The 20144-nt window shown below is 47.4% G+C and overlaps 1 protein-coding gene across 5 annotated transcripts in view; it reads left to right on the top strand.

Moving 5' to 3' along the window:
- NMT2 (N-myristoyltransferase 2) overlaps positions 1–20144 on the top strand; it is a 250814-nt gene that overhangs the window by 980 nt on the left and 229690 nt on the right. The gene's annotated exons all lie outside the window — the stretch shown is intronic.

Genomic DNA, 20144 nt, shown 5'->3' with positions numbered 1-20144 from the left:
CAGTTTTCAAAGGTAACAGGGTGAATAAATATTTTCAGATATACAGCATATTCTGAAGTGTCTCTTCAAATGGGTAACAAAAAGAGAATTCATGCTAAAACAAAAACAAAAGGGGTGACAGCTCTAACACCTCAGGTCAGGAACTTATGTGACCCTATTAAAGCCCCACAGTTGGAGAGTGAAGTGGAGAGCTTATTAGCGAGTAATCCTGATCTTAGGGAAGATTTTAGCATGGAACCTTTTTTTTGGTGTCACATGATAAGTGACCTTGAAAGCAATGTCCAATTAAAGGACCAGGAGCTAGAAGAGCTTAAGGAAAAATGTGATTTCCTTCAAGAGCAGGTGAACACCTTAACGCAAAAGCTGGAGGAGAAGGAATCTCTTGTCTGACTCTCTGACCAAATTGGGAAGGAGTAAAGAAGAGATTGCCAAGCTCTCAGGCCAGGAGTCAGAGTTGCAGAAAACCTTGGCAAAGGCTAAATCCAGATCTGAAAACTTTGTAGTACATAGCCAAGGACTATTATAGGAAATCTCCTGTGACCAGACTCAATATAGAAGTCTGGTGCTGGCCAATAAGGCTCTGTCGCAAGACTTGGTGGAGCTTCAGGAGTAGGTTTCTAAGCTAAAACCATTGGCTATGCCTAGTTTCAGTTCAGAGACAGGTGTAGCTACACCAATTGCTGAAGACGTTATGCCGAATGGGTGGTCTTCAGTATGCCGACTGTCAGGATCCCGGCGCACAGTATACCGGTGACGGAATCCCGACAGCCAGCATACCGACACTTTTTCTCCCTCGTGGGGGTCCACAACCCCCCTGGAGGGAGAATAAAATAGCGTGGCGCGCTTAGCGCGCCATTGTGCCCGCAACGTGGCGAGTGCAGCGAGCCCGCAAGGGGCTCATTTGCGCTCGCCACACTGTCAGTATGCCGGCGGTCGGGCTCCCGGCGCCGGTATGCTTGTCGCCGGGAGCCCGGCCGCCGGCATACCATACTACACCCATGCCGAATGTTGGGTCAGAGATATTATCAGCCGAAATGGAGCTGCCATCTTCGGGGAATTGACACATATGGTGGTGCAGGCTGCGGAGGAATGGTACCATACTGTAGTGGAACCCGGCTATACTGGATACCCTGTTCCAGCCAGAAGGAACAAGAAAGTTGAGCCAGAGCTGCCAGTGCCTAAGGCCCGGAAGGCTCCCTGCTATACCACTAGTAAGGGCATCTGCCTGGAAAGTGGAAATGAGGGCCCTTCTTCAGAGGTAGAGCATTTACAGGCACAAATGTCCTTTCAGTTGGTATTACCGTTCCAGAGCATGGAGGAAGCTGCAGCCATTATTGCGCAATGCACAGAAAATCCATGGGAATTTTTCAAGCAGCAAGAGAGAGCCACATCAGGTGGCAGTGTTTTGTTGTTAACCCCTAGGATGGCAGTGAGAAGTTCCTACGAAGCAGGACCACCTCATTCTCCGGAAAAAGAATATCGTAGTAGCTTGGGTGAAGAGTGGAACAAAGCCCTGACTTCAGTGGAACCTGTTCAAGATGGAACATGGCAGCCACAGGGGCTCACAGAAGATGTGTTTTGTCAGAATCCGTTTGGATTTCCCTTTGTAAGAACATATTCGCAGGGACTGATGTTCACGGTACAATAGCAAGTTCATTAAAGCAGTGTACAACTGTAAACAATAAGTATAAACCAGGATAATTAGAGAATACAAAATGAAAGGGAGAACTGAGGGGACATGGGATGCCAGGAGACTGTGAATACACGGGATGCCAGAAGACTGTGAGTACATGAAAACGGTGTAGACTGTGGAAACACTTGAGACACTGTGGACTGTGAAGGCACTGTAGCAGGATCACAGGATAGCACTGTGGTAGAGTATGCAACGTAGCAGGATAACAGGATTGCACTGTAGCAGGATCACAGGATAGCACTGTGGTAGAGTATGCAACGTAGCAGGATAACAGGATTGCACTGTAGCAGGATCACAGGATTGCACTGTAACAGGATCAGAGGATAGCACTGTGGTAGAGTATGCAACGTAGCAGGATAGCAGGATTGCACTGTAGCTGGATCACAGGATAGCACTGTGGTAGAGTGTGCAACATACCAGGATAACAGGATTGTACTGTAGCAGGATCACAGGATAGCACTGTGGTAGAATATGCAACGTAGCAGGATAACAGGATTGCACTGTAGCTGGATCAGAGGATAGCACTGTGGTAGAACCTGGCAGTTCTATGGATGATTTAGCAGTAGAGACCAGCATAACCAGGACCAGGAACTGAGACAACCTTGACACGATGAACTGGCAACTGGGAGCCTGTGTGGCTGGCCTATATAGTGAGTTCAGGTGCTGCTCACAGCTGTGGTAACAGCTAATTACCAAGCTGCAGATACAGAGCAGAGAGTGCTGAGCACCAGAGCAGAGAGTGCCACCCCAGGCATGGAGGAGAAACTGCATGGATCGTGACATGTTTATGGAGACACGAGATGAGGATGTGGGATTCCCGGTTGCTCCTCAGTTGACAGGGAGTGAGGAGGAAGTGATAATGGAGCTGGGAGATGTTGACTTGATGTCAAGTGATCATCCACCTCCAAAACAAGAATCCCCTAATCTGCTGGATCTGTGGCAGAATGATGAACCCTAGGAATCTACCTGGACAGATGGCAATTTGATGACTACTCAAGAGCCCATCCTAGAGCAGGAAGTCTTATCTGAGCTGGAGATTGCTTCTGTTGAAGTCTTGGAAACCCAGGATGCTTCTCCTGTTGACGCGATGTACGTTCAGAAGTTAATCCCTGATGGGGCATCACAGGTTCAGAATCCCCCGGTTCTGGACATCCAGTGCACATGTGAGACTTTCTTTTTTTTTCAAATTATTTTTATTATAATCTCACACCATACAGAGTAGATATACAGCATTTCGAGACATCGAATGGAATATATAGTTAGCATTGTACAACATAATATGCACTATATATAAGCCTCTAGACAAAAGACAGGAAGTTACAGATTATTCAGTCTCATATAAAACCTGGTAGAGATCAAAACATATTTTCAAACTTTTCTCCACATAAAACCTTCATACCCTTCCAAGGAGGGTAACTTATGTATAACTAAGGATATCAGGGAATTGAGAACATGCTTTAGTTCTCCAAGCGGCGCAGACTATAGACGAAAAGGGGTGGTTTAAACATCAGTTCTCCGCCAATATGGACAGAGTATTTCGAATTCCCTAAACATATACATAATATCTAGAACATAAGAAAATAAACTAACATGTAATGCCTACTATGGGACACGGGCCGTTGATCCATCCACAGAGCAATCCTCCCATATCGAGGGTCCATATTTCTAGTCAACCCGGTAGACGATTGGAAATAGAACGGAGCGGAGGAGGGATCCGGAAAAAGGAAAGGAGAGAGGGCAAATCAGATGTTCAAGGGGTTAGGTTGGGCTAAAGTGTGGAGGAGGTACCATGAGGTAGATTGAAAGCATTTGTCAATGGCTTGTTTAGTGTGTAGGGGGAGTGTCAAAATGTATGTGTCCCAGCATTGGAACAAGGCAGGGGTGAGCCGCTCCTTATGGATAGAGGCCTCCAGCCAGTCCATGGTGAATAGAAAAAATAATCTAGAGGTCACCATCGAAAGATTAGGAGGTATGTTGTGGATCCATTGTTGTAGGATTGCCTTCCTGCCAGCCGCAGATAATATCATAAGTAGTTTTTTGTTAGACCTGGGGATGTCTGGCTGGTCGGTCAAACACCCAAACAATGCCCAAGAAACAGTGCAACTAAAGGATATGCCTAAGGAGGTGGTTCCATAATGATGTACCTCATGCCAAAACTGTGACACCAGAGCACAGTCCCAGAAGCAATGGAAGAGGTCGGCCTCCTCCATTGAGCATTTAGTGCATTTGCTGTCTTTTGAGATGCCCATCAAAGATCGGCGTTTAGGTGAGATGTATGCCCTATGGAGCATTTTATAGGCCATCTCTTGATAGGAGCTTGCAGGGATAAGTTTTAGGGTGAGTTGAAAGTGATTTAGGAGGGATTCAGGGGTTACCATTGGAATGTGGGAGGACCATTGGGACAGCTCTGGAAGGTCCGTGTCAGGAATGAGTTCATGACGGATACGTGTATAAATGGTTGATATAGAGTAGCATGTTGATTGGAGTAATGTATCTAGAGAGTTAAGAAAGTCATTCCCCGTCAATTTAGAAAGTACATTTTTAAGATAATGTATTGCCTGGAAGTAGGCAAACTCGTGGTGAGGGGGCAGGCCATATTTTTCTCGTGCCTCCGCGAAAGACAGCGGGACACGGGAGGAATTAAGCAAGTTGCGTAGGTTGCGGATACCAAGAGAGTGGCAGGCAATGAAGGGTTGCAGAGCCTCTCCTTCCTGAAACTCCAGGTTGCCTATAAGGGGCATCGAGAGTGAGTATAGGTGTTGAAGTTTGAGAGATTTCCTCGCCATTTGCCACGCCTGTATTATGGGGAGTAGTAATGAATTAGTGGTGATATGTAGCGCCAACTTGGAGGGTTTGGCATGAAGAAGATAACTGAGGGATAAGGGGGCGCAAAGTTGAGAGTCTAGGCTGGAGTCCGTGTAGTAATTATTGTCTCCAAGCCAGTCCATAGCAATGCGGAGGAGGCACGCAAGATTGTATTGTTTAACATCAGGTAGATTGATTCCTCCTCTAGGTACCGTCTGGGACAATTTTTTCATGCTAATCCTTGGACGTTTGCCAGCCCAGATGTATCAGGAGATAGAGGTATTCAGAGAAGATATATCCGACTTGGATAATAGAAGGGGGGTCGTCTGTAGAACATACAGGAGTTTTGGGAAGCTGGCCATCTTAAATAGGTTACATCTCCCTAGCATGTTAAGGGGGAGGGATTGCCAGAGACCAAGTTCGGTTCTAATCTTATGGAGGACCGGGGTGATATTAAGCCTATACAGGTGACAGGGGTGGGTAGGGAGTGCAACGCCTAGATAGGTAATATGTGTATTCGCCCATTTAAAGGGAAAAGTGGTCCCCCAACCTAATCTCGCCTGTCCGTGTATGGCTAGTGCCTCCGACTTACTGTAATTAATGGAAAACCCTGCAAAAGAGGAGAAGCGATCAATCACAGCAATCAGCTGTGGGATCGTACGGGTAGGGTCTGACATAAAAAGGAGGAGGTCATCTGCGAATGCCACCACCCGTAATTCCTGTGTACCCACCTCGATGCCCCTATAGTTTTGGTGCAGCAGAATGTGGCGTATAAGAGGTTCTAATGCTAGATCAAAAAGGAGGGGGGATAAAGGGCATCCTTGTCTAGTGCCTCTTTCCAACGTGAAGGGTGGAGATGTCACATTGTTGACTAAGACCTGTGCCACTGGGTCATTGTACAAGGTCTGTATCAAGTTGCAAAACGCTGCGCCGAATCCCTGGTGGGCAAGTACTCGGGATAGGTGAGGCCAGGCAATTTTATCAAACGCCTTCTCTGCGTCCAAATTCACAATGATGTTGTTTTTGGCCTGATTGAAGCGGGTATGAGATATCGCAGTCAGGGCCGCCCGCACTCCTCGTGTGGATTGTCTACCCTTGACAAACCCCATCTGTGCGGGTGAGATAAGGCGGGGTAGGTAGGCTTGCAACCTATTAGCTATGATTTTGGTCAATATTTTAAAGTCCTGATTGAGGAGTGAAATGGGGCGGTATGACCCTACTTGGGCAGGATCTTTACCCGGTTTTGCGAGTACTATAAGCTTGGCTTCGTTAAAACGAAGGGGAGTCTCTCCTGTTGTTAGGATGTGGTTATATAATCGTGTTAATGTAGGGAGTATATCGGCATCCAGCATCTTATAAAATTCGGCACTGAAGCCGTCAGGGCCAGGGCTCTTTCCATTGGGTAAGGACTTAATGGTGGCCCGTACCTCATCATCAGTTATGGGAGCATCCAGCGAGTCCCTTTCCTCCACTTCCAGCCTTGGTAACTGCGCCTCAACCAGGAATAGCTGACCATCAGTTGCGTTATCAATGTCGGCAGTATATAAGGATTTATAGAACCTCATAAAGGCCGAGCAAATGTCAGTGGGATCAGAAAGAACACCTCCAGAGCTGTGCAACGAGTTAACCCATGTTTTGTTTCGGGGCCCCCTAACCAAGTTGGCCAATAGTCTGTCAGACTTGTTTCCCCACCTATGGAACCTGTTTCTGCCGTAATCATAGCTGATCTGGGCCTGTTCGGTGAGAAAGGTATCATAGATTTGTTTTGCCATGGGGTACGTTTCTCTATGAGTAGGATTGTCGCATTGTTTGTAAGTGCGATATGCGAGTGTGAGAGCTGCGCTAAGTTCCTGCAATTTGGTGTTGAATTTCTTACGCTTAGAATTAACATAGGAAATAATATGGCCTCGAAGGACTGCCTTAGAGGCCCCCCAAAAGAGAGGAGTGTTAGATACTTGATCCAAGTTGTCAGTAGTATAATTATGCCAGGAATGTTTGCGATGTAATAAGAAATCCTCTGAGTGTATGAGATATGCTGGGAATCTCCAACATTTAGAAATGTTCTGGGGTAGGGATAAATGTAGGTACAGGGTGATGGGAGCGTGGTCTGAAATAATGATGTCCTTGATTGAGGTGTGGGTGACTTTAAAGAAGAGGTGTTTAGACAGAAATAGATAGTCAATGCGAGAGTGGGTAGAGTGCGGGTGTGAATAAAAAGAATAATCCCGTTGAAGGGGATGGTGTGTACGCCAAGGGTCTAGTAAGGTAAGTTGAGAGCAAAGAGAGGAAAGCAGAGTAGAAGAGGATCCGGGTTTTTTGGTACTCACCCCCGACCTGTCCATGGATGGATCAACGACCGTGTTGAAATCTCCCCCTAGGATTAAATTTTTGCCGCCCCAGGACAGAACTCTCTGAAGAATATCTGCAAAGAAGAGATTGTTAGATCCAGTGGGTGCATATAAATTCAAAAAGGTATATATCACACTGTCAATGGAGACATCTAGGAGGATAAATCTGCCCTCTGGGTCAATATGTTTTTTAAGGATGGAGAATTGGAGATTTCTATGAAAGAGGATGGCAACCCCTCTGGTTTTATTGGTGTAAGGAGCAGATATACATTCCCCAATCCAGGGGGCTTTTAGTGACACAGGGGAATCATGCACCCAGTGTGTTTCTTGTAGGAACACGACTTGGGGGGACAAGCGAGAGAGGTGGGCAGTCACCTTCTTGCGTTTAATGGGGCTGTTGAGACCCTCCACATTCCAAGAAACTATATTAAAATCTAAAAGTGGGGTTGTCACCGGAGTTGAGGTCTGAGTGGTAGCATGGGTAGCTATGCTATCCTACCCCCGTAGATGGAAAGTAGAATATCAAAATCGTATAGGTGAAATGGTGCCCCCCCCTGTCCCAATGAGCAAGGAGGGGCCAACCTATGGAGGATCGAGACACATTATCCCAGCAGGCAGAACGAGCAAACAAACAAACAGACAAAAACATTAAACTAACAAATATGAAACAATGGGAGGTGGAGCCTCCGGCATGCGCAAATAGCATGCCTATATCATATCCCGAACACTGTGTGACCTGTTAATCAAGACAAGTATAAAGATATGCAAACGTTAAGTAATGATGGACAGTCAAGTGTCAGGGTGTGCAAAATGGGCCTTTGCCGCCATCAGATCATCAAAAAAGCATGGTTTCCCATTGACAAAGACCCGAAGACGGGCAGGGTATAATAGTGAGAACTTGACGTTGTCTTCAAACAGTCGCTTGCATATCGGAGCGAACTCTCTGCGCTTGTTGGCGACATGGGTGGAGAAGTCCTGGAAGATAAGCAGCCTTTCACCCTTATAGAGGAGACTCTCTGACTTGCGGTAGTGGTCTAAGAGCTTGGCTTTATCCGCGTAGTTTAGAATCCGTAGGATAACAGGTCTAGGGCGTCCGGCTGAGTCTCTGCGTTCAGGGCCGATCCTATGTGCCCTTTCAATGGCTAACGATGAGCCCTGAAGATCCATACCTAATTTATCAGGTAGCCAGTTGGATAAAAGGTCCAGCAGTGCATGACCCCTTACCGACTCAGGTATGCCCACCACCCTCAGGTTATTCCGATGGCTCCGATTCTCCAAGTCATCGAGTTTATCAGTAAGGCCTTTAATTTCTGTGGTCTGGGACTGTATGGTAGATTGTGCGGCTTGTAGGTCGTCCTCCAATGTTGAGACCCTCTGTTCAACTTCATCTAGACGACCACTGTGTTGAGTTAGCTGGGCTAAGGTGGAGTCAATGGCTTCTTTGATGCCCGCCAGTTTTTCGTCTAGGAGAGGTCCGAGAACCGCAGCAATGTCAGTGGGTTTCATCTTAGGCTGTTTAGTAGTCGTAGTGTTAGTACGTTTTCTTTGGGAACGGGATCGGGTGATGGAGCAATCGGAGTCAGAAGAATTTCTGTGGGATGTGTCCTCGCGTGTGCCTGAGATAAGACTAGTTGAGGACATTGGAGTGGACACCAGGAACTTTTCCATATGAGGTCGTCAGAAATAGATATGTAAAATAGAAATAAAGTAGGGCGCAGAGAGTGATTCGATGAGGGTCACATCAGCGTAGGGGAGATCTTGGAAAGTTACATTGCTATGAAGATAGCCGGCATGTCAGGTCGTTATGGGGCAGATTCACAAGAAGTAACGTGTTAGCGGTGTCACCATGTGACACTCCGAAATGTCACAGCCGCGTGATGTATATGTCGAAAGGCTTGAGGTGACGTGGTAAGAGCTAGACATCCACTTCAGTGAGTCTACAGCTTCAGGACACAGCAGATTACGACAGGGTTGTTGAGGTATCACATCGGTTATTTCAAGATGATATACAATGATAATTCCCCTCCGGTTGTCAGATAGGAGACCTGTGGACAGGCAGGATTATAGGAATAAATGTGTAGCAGCTGCAAATCCAGAAGCAACCACCAGAGGGAGCTCCTGTTACAGCCTATCTCCAGCTATGAAGCAGGATGGGTGCCATGCCAACCTCAAGATGGCCGCCGCCAGTCGATGAGACCAGGTCCCTCCGGAGCTCTCCTGGCCGCTATCTCCCGTCAGCAGGGTGGGGGAGCTGTCAAACGGGGGCATGTGAGGCGGGGGGCGGATGTCAGGCATCTGTAGTGGCCGGGGGTCGGCGAGGCATCGCAGAAGATGGGGTTTTAGGCGGCGCCAACCACAAGATGGCCGCCGGCCGCCCGTTCTATGTGTCCCGGCCACTGTCTCCCGCTGGCCGCCCGGTCTCCGGTCCTCAGTGGGGCTTTAGGGGTTTGCTGGGCAGGGTGTCCGACCTCCGGAGAGCTGATTAGGTGGAGGGGAAAGTCCGTGCAACCGCCGCTCCGGGCCCGGCGGTTCTCCGTCCTCACCCCAAAATCGAGGCCCCGGCTTCAGGGACAGAGGTAGGCCGCAATCCGCAGGGGGCAGCGCAGGGCCCCCCCCGATTCCGCAGCCTCGACCTCTGAATGCAGGGTGGTTTAGCAGGGCTTAGGGGTCTGTGCAGTTATATAGAAGCCCTCAAATCTGGGCCAGGGGGTCCTTTTATAAAGTTGCTGGCTGGAGCTCTGCAAAATCCTGACCTCCCTTGATGCCCATGTGAGACTTTCTATGACGAATCACAGACAAAGACCGCACCTTTGGAGGTGTCTCGCCTACGTGAGCTAGTCATGGCTAAGCTAGTTGCAATACAGGAGTCCACTTCCGAAGTCATCCAGGAACCTGCTTCTGAAGGGGTTCCCCTCGTGTATGAGGAGGATAAAGTGAAAGATTTCGATCTTGGGGTTCTTGTACCCCAGCATGATCCACCACGGGAGTCTCAAGATCCAATTGCTGAACTGGGACAGTTCATAAGGGACACACTAAGTAAGGAGCAAGAACCTGTCTCAGAGGAATCGGTGCAGAGTCCCATTTCTGAGGTTGCTCTAGCCAGGGAGAATTCTGTATATGAGACACGAGAGCTGGAAACTTTGAGGGGAGAGTTCCAAAAGCTGGCCCTAAGTAACAGCCAGCTAAAAGAAACAGTGAAGGAGATACCTAGACCACGGAGTCGAATAAGAGACCTGGACAAGAGACTCAAAATGGGTTATGTGCCAGTCATAGAACGGCAGGAGTCGGTGACTAGGGTCAAAGATGGGAGATCGGAGGACGAAGCAGTCACGTTAATGAAGGAAATGTTAACAAAGCTGGAAAGACTGAAGAAAGCACTAAAAGTTCAACAAATGAAAGGATTTTCTGAGACTCGGGACCAGTGCCTCACTCTGAGGGAAAGGGTGGGGGCAAAATTGGACCATGACCTCAGAACAATTAAAGTCAGGGCAGAGACTAGGTGTTACCGGTGCCAAGAGCTTGGCCATAAAAGGTGGAATTGACATGTAGGCCAAGACCAGTAAAGGCCGGGGTGACTACTAGGCCCAGAGTGAACTTAAAAACCTTCCCCAGTCCAGAGTTAGTTAATGTCAGGTGTCACAAACACCCAGAAAAGAATGAAGTGACTTCCTCAGTAGCCAGTAAATCCGAGCCTGATAAGGGAAACATCCCTAAAGGTGGAAAGGTGAAGAGAAGGGGAAGTTTAGTGGGCAACACGAAGTTGTCCATTAAAATGACCACTTTGGCCACTATGCCAAAGTGGAGGGAAAGGGAAGGTGGCACAGTGGAGTTGGTGCCACCAACCTTTAATGTAAATAGATTCCAAGGCCAGTTAAAAGTGCATCGGACGTGTACTTGGGAGAGGGACTTGGGACCCAGGTGTATGGGCCCAAGTTATGTCCCAAAGATTTGTCAGCCCAAAATAATTGGCAAATGTGAAACCTTGCCAAGGTCACATGCCGCTTTTCTGAGCCAGGAAAAGCTGAGGGAAAGGGTGTGTGGCAGGAGAGGTACTTTGCCACCTGTAAGCTACACACAGGGTCCTGTGGGTGGATGGGAAGTGTGGATGGACCGGGTTCCCATCCATTTGACCCAGACCAGGTCTTATAGGCTTTTTAGCCCAAGAAGCTGCTTCATCAGCCAGCACCTGGGTGGTGGGTTTAAAGCATAGTCTCTCCCATGAGTCAGGGCTCCTGAAGGCACTGGCGTGCGCAGCACATTTTATTAGGGGGTGCACCGTGGGAGGGGTGTGTCTAGCACCGCCTTTTGGGCGTGTCTAGCAATATCTATTGATGGTCAACGCATATAAAATATCCACCTTTGTACCAATCCTAATAAAGCAGATACATTGTCAGCTGTTGTGGTGTGCACTAAACAAGCACCCCTGATGGCACTCATGCAATTACACTGCTCCTCCTCAGCCTGGTCTGGCTCCCCCTCTCTTTCCCCTGCAAGCTGCAGCAGCTTACTTACAAGTCAGTCACTCACTGACACTGACAGTCGCAGACTAGTTACTGCTGCTGCTGGAAAAACGAGTGACGTGTCAATGCTGCTGCCGGCCGTCTGCCAGTATTGAATTTGTCTTCCTAAGAGGAACACTGGCTGCATGCTGCTCCTCATCAGTGGCTAGCGTTGGCATAGCATAGAAGGAGAGAGGTGGGCGTGTGACGGATGGGCGTGCGAGCAGCATGACGTAATCATATCACATCACACTGTTTTTGTACATAGAGGTGGAGCTGGGAATTTGAAAGCCGGTGGCAGTGGCACCCTTGATTAACCCAGGCGTCCGGTCAGTAATGCAGTCCTGCAGGGTGCAGCGCAGAGGGGACAGTAATCAGCCTGCTCGGCGATCGCTGCATCAGGCATGTGAGATCGGGGTGCCAGACATTAGGGGGTGCCTGTGCGCACCAGGCACCCCCCCTGCGCACACCAATGCCTGAAGGCAGTTAGTGTCCAGGTGATAGGCCTGCTAGGGACAGTGGGATCCGGAGAGCTAGGCCACAAGTGTCAGGATGCCAGGACCTGAAGGGTTCCTTATTAAGTAAGAGGGAGTGAGGCAGGGCCTAACCTCCCTGGTAGTTTATGCTAAAGACAGTGATCTTTGTTTTATGTATATCTTTGTTTTTGAGCTACCTGAATAAAAGGTATTTGTTGTTTTTGTACAATCCTTGAGTCGGCCGTTGGTGGAATTTTTGTAGCAGAGAGCATTCTATATATATATATATATATATATATATATCTATATATATATATATATATATATATCTCCTTTGTATGGGCGGCACCCAGAGACTTTCACCAGGCAAGTTAAGTGCAAAAAAAGACCCCACCGGGCCAATTTAATGGTAACGTTTCGGGTATTATCCCCTTCCCCAGGTCTGAGGAAGGGGATAATACCCCGAAACGTTACCATTAAATTGGCCCGGTGGGGTCTTTTTTTGCACTTAACTTGCCTGGTGAAAGTCTCTGAGTGCCGCCCATACAAAGGAGATATTTATACAGACGTCGATCTGCAGGGAGGGCACCGGAGCAAGGTATACGTAAGTCCGCAGTGCCAGGGACCTTGTGTATGTATGTGTATATATATATATATATATATATATATATATATATATATATATATATATATATATATATATTGTGACAGGAGTCTCGCTAGAATGTGCTCTGCTACAAAAATTCCACCAGCGACCGACTCCAGGCCTGGACTGGTCAAAAGAACTAGAAATAGAATAATCTAGTCCTGAACAAGATAAGGAAATGGTACATGAGGAGACGGAAGAGTCAGGAGGGGAAGAAGGAAAAAAGGAGTCATTGAAAGGTAGTAGGTATAGGGGAACATTCAGCGGCACAGCTTTTTATTACTGTGTACTGTATGTGAAAAGGAGCATTGTAATGAAGTATAGGACCAATGTTTCCTAGATTTGACAGATTTTATAAGTAGAACAGGAGGTATTATTTAAAAGGGATGTAGTCAGGTTCCCGGTGGTCAGGATCCTAACAGCGGAAATCAGTGCTGATCGATCCTAACATTGAGTATTAGGTTTAGGGTTAGGATTAGTTTTAAGGTTAGGGATAGGCTGCAGATGGGGTGGATTAGGGTTAGAATACTCACCGGGCTCCTGACCACCGACACAATGATAATGGATCCAGACGGTGAGTATTAGGGTTAGGATTAGTTTTAAGGTTATGCACTAGGGGGAGGGTTAGGCTGCGGAAGGGGTGGGTTATGATTAGAATACTCACCGGCATTTTTTACCCAACCTCTTTAAAATGCATGGCAGAAGCTGGTCAATAGAGTGGAGAGGGAGATTTCCAGTCAGAGACGAGCTGACAGGGTCCAACAAAGACTGTAGAAAACGAGACCGTGGAAAGTGCAGGCCATCCCCAGTCTGTATTGTAGCACAATATATTTTTTAGTGATGTGCACCGGACATTTTTCGGGTTTTGTGTAGTGATGAGCGGGTTCGGTTCCTCGGAATCCGAACCCCCCCGAACTTCAGCCTTTTTACACGGATCCGAGGCAGACTCGGATCTTCCCGCCTTGCTCGGCTAACCCGAGCGCGCCCGAACGTCATCATCCCGCTGTCGGATTCTCGCGAGGCTCGGATTCTATCGCGAGACTCGGATTCTATATAAGGAGCCGCGCGTCGCCGCCATTTTCACACGTGCATTGAGATTCATAGGGAGAGGACGTGGCTGGCATCCTCTCCATTTAGATTAGAAGAGAGAGAGAGTGAGAGTGAGACACTTGATTTACTGGAGCTTAGGAGTACTCAGAGAGTGCCGAGTTTACTAGTGACTGACCAGTGACCACCAGTGCAGTTTTATTATATTATTATTTAATATAATCCGTTCTCTGCCTGAAAAAAAACGATACACAGTGACACAGTAACAGTATACCATATCTGTGCTCAGCCTCAGTGTGCTGCATCATCTATGTATATCTGACTGTGCTGAGTGCTCAGTGCTCACACAGCTTAATTGTGGGGGAGACTGGGGAGCAGTAGCAGGAGTACATATTATTTAACAGTGCACACTTTTGCTGCCAGAGTGCCACTGCCAGTGTGACTGACCAGTGACCACTGTCTGACCACCAGTATATTGTGATTGTCTGCCTGAAAAAGTTAAACACTCGTCGTGTGGTGTTTTTATTCTATAAACGCATTCTGCTGACAGTGTCCAGCAGGTCCGTCATTAATTATATAATATATACCTGTCCGGCTGCAGTAGTGATATATATATATATATTTTTTATATCATTATCATCCAGTCTATATTAGCAGCAGACGCAGTACGGTAGTCCACGGCTGTAGCTACCTCTGTGTCGGCAGTCGCTCGTCCATCCATAATTGTATACCACCTACCTGTGGTGTTTTTTTTTTCTATGTTCTTGATACTAGTAGCTTACTTTAGGAGTCTGCAGTGCTGACAGTGTCCAGCAGGTCCGTCATTATAATATATACCTGTCCGGCTGCAGTAGTGATATATATATATTTATTATATCATTATCATCCAGTCTATATTAGCAGCAGACGCAGTACGGTAGTCCACGGCTGTAGCTACCTCTGTGTCAGCAGTCGCTCGTCCATCCATAATTGTATACCACCTACCTGTGGTGTTTTTTTTTTTCTATCTTCTTGATACTAGTAGCTTACTTTAGGAGTCTGCAGTGCTGACAGTGTCCAGCAGGTCCGTCATTATATAATATATACCTGTCCAGCTGCAGTAGTGATATATATATATTTTTTATATCATTATCATCCAGTCTATATTAGCAGCAGACGCAGTACGGTAGTCCACGGCTGTAGCTACCTCTGTGTCGGCAGTCGCTCGTCCATCCATAATTGTATACCACCTACCTGTGGTGTTTTTTTTTTCTATCTTCTTGATACTAGTAGCTTACTTTAGGAGTCTGCAGTGCTGACAGTGTCCAGCAGGTCCGTCATTATATAATATATACCTGTCCGGCTGCAGTAGTGATATATATATATTTTTTATATCATTATCATCCAGTCTATATTAGCAGCAGACGCAGTACGGTAGTCCACGGCTGTAGCTACCTCTGTGTCGGCAGTCGCTCGTCCATCCATAAGTATACTAGTATCCATCCATCTCCATTGTTTACCTGAGGTGCCTTTTAGTTGTGCCTATTAAAATATGGAGAACAAAAATGTTGAGGTTCCAAAAATAGGGAAAGATCAAGATCGACTTCCACCTCGTGCTGAAGCTGCTGCCAGTAGTCATGGCCGAGACGATGAAATGCCATCAATGTCGTCTGCCAAGGCCGATGCCCAATGTCATAGTACAGAGCATGTAAAATCCAAAACACCAAATATCAGTAAAAAAAGGACTCAAAAATCTAAAATAAAATTGTCAGAGGAGAAGCGTAAACTTGCCAATATGCCATTTACCACACGGAGTGGCAAGGAACGGCTGAGGCCCTGGCCTATGTTCATGGCTAGTGGTTCAGCTTCACATGAGGATGGAAGCACTCAGCCTCTCGCTAGAAAAATTAAAAGACTCAAGCTGGCAAAAGCACAGCAAAGAACTGTGCGTTCTTCGAAATCACAAATCCACAAGGAGAGTCCAATTGTGTCGTTTGCGATGCCTGACCTTCCCAACACTGGACGTGAAGAGCATGTGCCTTCCACCATTTGCACGCCCCCTGCAAGTGCTGGAAGGAGCACCCGCAGTCCAGTTCCTGATAGTCAGATTGAAGATGTCAGTGTTGAAGTACACCAGGATGAGGAGGATATGGGTGTTGCTGGCGCTGGGGAGGAAATTGACAAGGAGGATTCTGATGGTGAGGTGGTTTGTTTAAGTCAGGCACCCGGGGAGACACCTGTTGTCCGTGGGAGGAATAGGGCCATTGACATGCCTGGTGAAAATACCAAAAAAATCAGCTCTTCGGTGTGGAAGTATTTCAACAGAAATGCGGACAACATTTGTCAAGCCGTGTGTTGCCTTTGTCAAGCTGTAATAAGTGGGGGTAAGGACGTTAACCACCTCGGAACATCCTCCCTTATACGTCACCTGCAGCGCATTCATCATAAGTCAGTGACAAGTTCAAAAACTTTGGGCGACAGCGGAAGCAGTCCACTGACCAGTAAATCCCTTCCTCTTGTAACCAAGCTCACGCAAACCACCCCACCAACTCCCTCAGTGTCAATTTCCTCCTTCCCCAGGAATGCCAATAGTCCTGCAGGCCATGTCACTGGCAATTCTGACGAGTCCTCTCCTGCCTGGGATTCCTCCGATGCATCCTTGCGTGTAACGCCTACTGCTGCTGGCGCTGCTGTTGTTGCTGCTGGGAGTCGATGGTCATCCCAGAGGGGAAGTCGTACTCGTAAGACCACTTTTACTACTTCCACCAAGCAATTGACTGTCCAACAGTCCTTTGCGAGGAAGATGAAATATCACAGCAGTCATCCTGCTGCAAAGCGGATAACTGAGGCCTTGGCATCCTGGGCAGTGAGAAACGTGGTTCCGGTATCCATCATTACTGCAGAGCCAACTAGAGACTTGTTGGAGGTACTGTGTCCCCGGTACCAAATACCATCTAGGTTCCATTTCTCTAGGCAGGCGATACCGAAAATGTACACAGACCTCAGAAAAAGACTCACCAGTGTCCTAAAAAATGCAGTTGTACCCAATGTCCACTTAACCACGGACATGTGGACAAGTGGAGCAGGGCAGGCTCAGGACTATATGACTGTGACAGCCCACTGGGTAGATGTATGGACTCCCGCCGCAAGAACAGCAGCGGCGGCACCAGTAGCAGCATCTCGCAAATGCCAACTCTTTCCTAGGTAGGCTACGCTTTGTATCACCGCTTTCCAGAATACGCACACAGCTAAAAACCTCTTACGGCAACTGAGGAAGATCATCGCAGAATGGCTTACCCGAATTGGACTCTCCTGTGGATTTGTGGCATCGGACAACGCCAGCAATATTGTGTGTGCATTAAATCTGGGCAAATTCCAGCACGTCCCATGTTTTGCACATACCTTGAATTTGGTGGTGCAGAATTATTTAAAAAACGACAGGGGCGTGCAAGAGATGCTGTCGGTGGCCAGAAGAATTGCGGGACACTTTCGGCGTACAGGCACCACGTACAGAAGACTGGAGCACCACCAAAAACGCCTGAACCTGCCCTGCCATCATCTGAAGCAAGAAGTGGTAACGAGGTGGAATTCAACCCTCTATATGCTTCAGAGGTTGGAGGAGCAGCAAAAGGCCATTCAAGCCTATACAACTGAGCACTATATAGGAGGTGGAATGCACCTGTCTCAAGCGCAGTGGAGAATGATTTCAACGTTGTGCAAGGTTCTGCAACCTTTTGAACTTGCCACACGTGAAGTCAGTTCAGACACTGCCAGCCTGAGTCAGGTCATTCCCCTCATCAGGCTTTTGCAGAAGAAGCTGGAGACATTGAAGGAGGAGCTAACACAGAGCCATTCCGCTAGGCATGTGGGACTTGTGGATGGAGCCCTTAATTCGCTTAACAAGGATTCACGGGTGGTCAATCTGTTGAAATCAGAGCACTACATTTTGGCCACCGTGCTCGATCCTAGATTTGAAACCTACCTTGGATCTCTCTTTCCGGCAGACACAAGACTGCTGGGGTTCAAAGAACTGCTGGTGACAAAATTGTCAAGTCAAGCGGAACGCGACCTGTCAACATCTCCTCCTTCACATTCTCCCGCAACTGGGGGTGCGAGGAAAAGGCTCAGAATTCCGAGCCCACCCGCTGGCGGTGATGCAGGGCAGTCTGGAGCGACTGCTGATGCTGACATCTGGTCCGGACTGAAGGACCTGACAACGATTACGGACATGTTGTCTACTGTCACTGCATATGATTCTCTCCCCATTGAAAGAATGGTGGAGGATTATATGAGTGACCGCATCCAAGTAGGCACGTCAGACAGTCCGTACTTATACTGGCAGGAAAAAGAGGCAATTTGGAGGCCCTTGCACAAACTGGCTTTATTCTACCTAAGTTGCCCTCCCACAAGTGTGTACTCCGAAAGAGTGTTTAGTGCCGCCGCTCACCTTGTCAGCAATCGGCGTACGAGGTTACATCCAGAAAATGTGGAGAAGATGATGTTCATTAAAATGAATTATAATCAATTCCTCCGTGGAGACATTCACCAGCAGCAATTGCCTCCACAAAGTACACAGGGAGCTGAGATGGTGGATTCCAGTGGGGACGAATTGATAATCTGTGAGTAGGGGGATGTACACGGTGATATATCGGAGGATGATGATGAGGTGGAAATCTTGCCTCTGTAGAGCCAGTTTGTGCAAGGAGAGATTAATTGCTTCTTTTTTGGAGGGGGTCCAAACCAACCCGTCATTTCAGTCACAGTCGTGTGGCAGACCCTGTCACTGAAATGATGGGTTCGTTAAAGTGTGCATGTACTGTTTATACAACATAAGGGTGGGTGGGAGGGCCCAAGGACAATTCCATCTTGCACCTCTTTTTTCTTTCATTTTTCTTTGCCTCATGTGCTGTTCGGGGACAATTTTTTTGAAGTGCCATCCTGCCTGACACTGCAGTGCCACTCCTAGATGGGCAAGGTGTTTGTGTCGGCCACTTGTGTCGCTTATCTTAGTCACACAGCGACCTTGGTGAGCCTCTTTTTTTCTTTGCATCATGTGCTGTTTGGGGACTATTTTTTTGAAGTGCCATCCTGCCTGACACTGCAGTGCCACTCCTAGATGGGCCAGGTGTTTGTGTCGGCCACTTGGGTCGCTTATCTTACTCACACAGCTACCTCATTGCGCCTCTTTTTTTCTTTGCGTCATGTGCTGTTTGGGGAGTGTTTTTTGGAAGGGCCATCCTGCGTGACACTGCAGTGCCACTCCTAGATGGGCCAGGTGTTTGTGTCGGCCACTTGGGTCGCTGAGCTTAGTCATCCAGCGACCTCGGTGCAAATTTTAGGACTAAAAATAATATTGTGAGGTGTGAGGTGTTCAGAATAGACTGAAAATGAGTGGAAATAATGGTTATTGAGGTTAATAATACTTTGGGATCAAAATGACCCCCAAATTCTATGATTTAAGCTGTTTTTTTAGTGTTTTTTGAAGAAAAAAAAACTGAATCCAAAACACACCCGAATCCGACAAAAAAAATTCGGTGAGGTTTTGCCAAAACGCGTTCGAACCCAAAACACGGCCGCGGAACCGAACCCAAAACCAAAACACAAAACCCGAAAAATTTCCGGTGCTCATCACTAGTTTTGTGTTTTGGTTTAAATCATAGAATTTGGGGGCCATAGTATTATTAACCTCAATAACCATAATTTACACTCATTTCCAGTCTATTCTGAACACCTCACAATATTATTTTTAGTCCTAAAATTTGCACCGAGGTCGCTGGATGACTAAGCTAAGCGACACAAGTGGCCGACACAAACACCTGGCCCATCTAGGAGTGGCACTGCAGTGTCAGGCAGGATGGCACTTCAAAAAAATAGTCCCCAAACAGCACATGATGCAAAGAAAAAAAGAGGCTCACCAAGGTCGCTGTGTGACTAAGATAAGCGACACAAGTGGCCGACACAAACACCTTGCCCATCTAGGAGTGGCACTGCAGTGTCAGGCAGGATGGCACTTCAAAAAAATTGTCCCCGAACAGCACATGAGGCAAAGAAAAATGAAAGAAAAAAGAGGTGCAAGATGGAATTGTCCTTGGGCCCTCCCACCCACCCTTATGTTGTATAAACAGTACATGCACACTTTAACGAACCCATCATTTCAGCGACAGGGTCTGCCACACGACTGTGACTGAAATGACTGGTTGGTTTGGGCCCCCACCAAAAAAAGAAGCAATCAATCTCTCCTTGCACAAACTGGCTCTACAGAGGCAAGATGTCCACCTCATCATCATCCTCCGATTCCTCACCCCTTTCACTGTGTACATCTCCCTCCTCACAGATTATTAATTCGTCCCCACTGGAATCCACTATCTCAGGTCCCTGTGTACTTTCTGGAGGCAATTGCTGCTGGTGAATGTCTCCACGGAGGAATTGATTATAATTCATTTTGATGAACATCATCTTCTCCACATTTTCTGGAAGTAACCTCGTACGCCAATTGCTGACAAGGTGAGCGGCTGCACTAAACACTCTTTCGGAGTACACACTGGAGGGAGGGCAACTTAGGTAGAATAAAGCCAGTTTGTGCAAGGGCCCCCAAATTGCCTCTTTTTCCTGCCAGTATACGTACGGACTGTCTGACGTGCCTACTTGGAT

This window comes from Pseudophryne corroboree, chromosome 5 (genome assembly GCF_028390025.1).
Source record: "Pseudophryne corroboree isolate aPseCor3 chromosome 5, aPseCor3.hap2, whole genome shotgun sequence".
In the NCBI taxonomy this organism is placed as follows: Eukaryota; Metazoa; Chordata; class Amphibia; order Anura; family Myobatrachidae; genus Pseudophryne; species Pseudophryne corroboree.
This window is presented reverse-complemented; position numbering and strand designations above follow the sequence as displayed.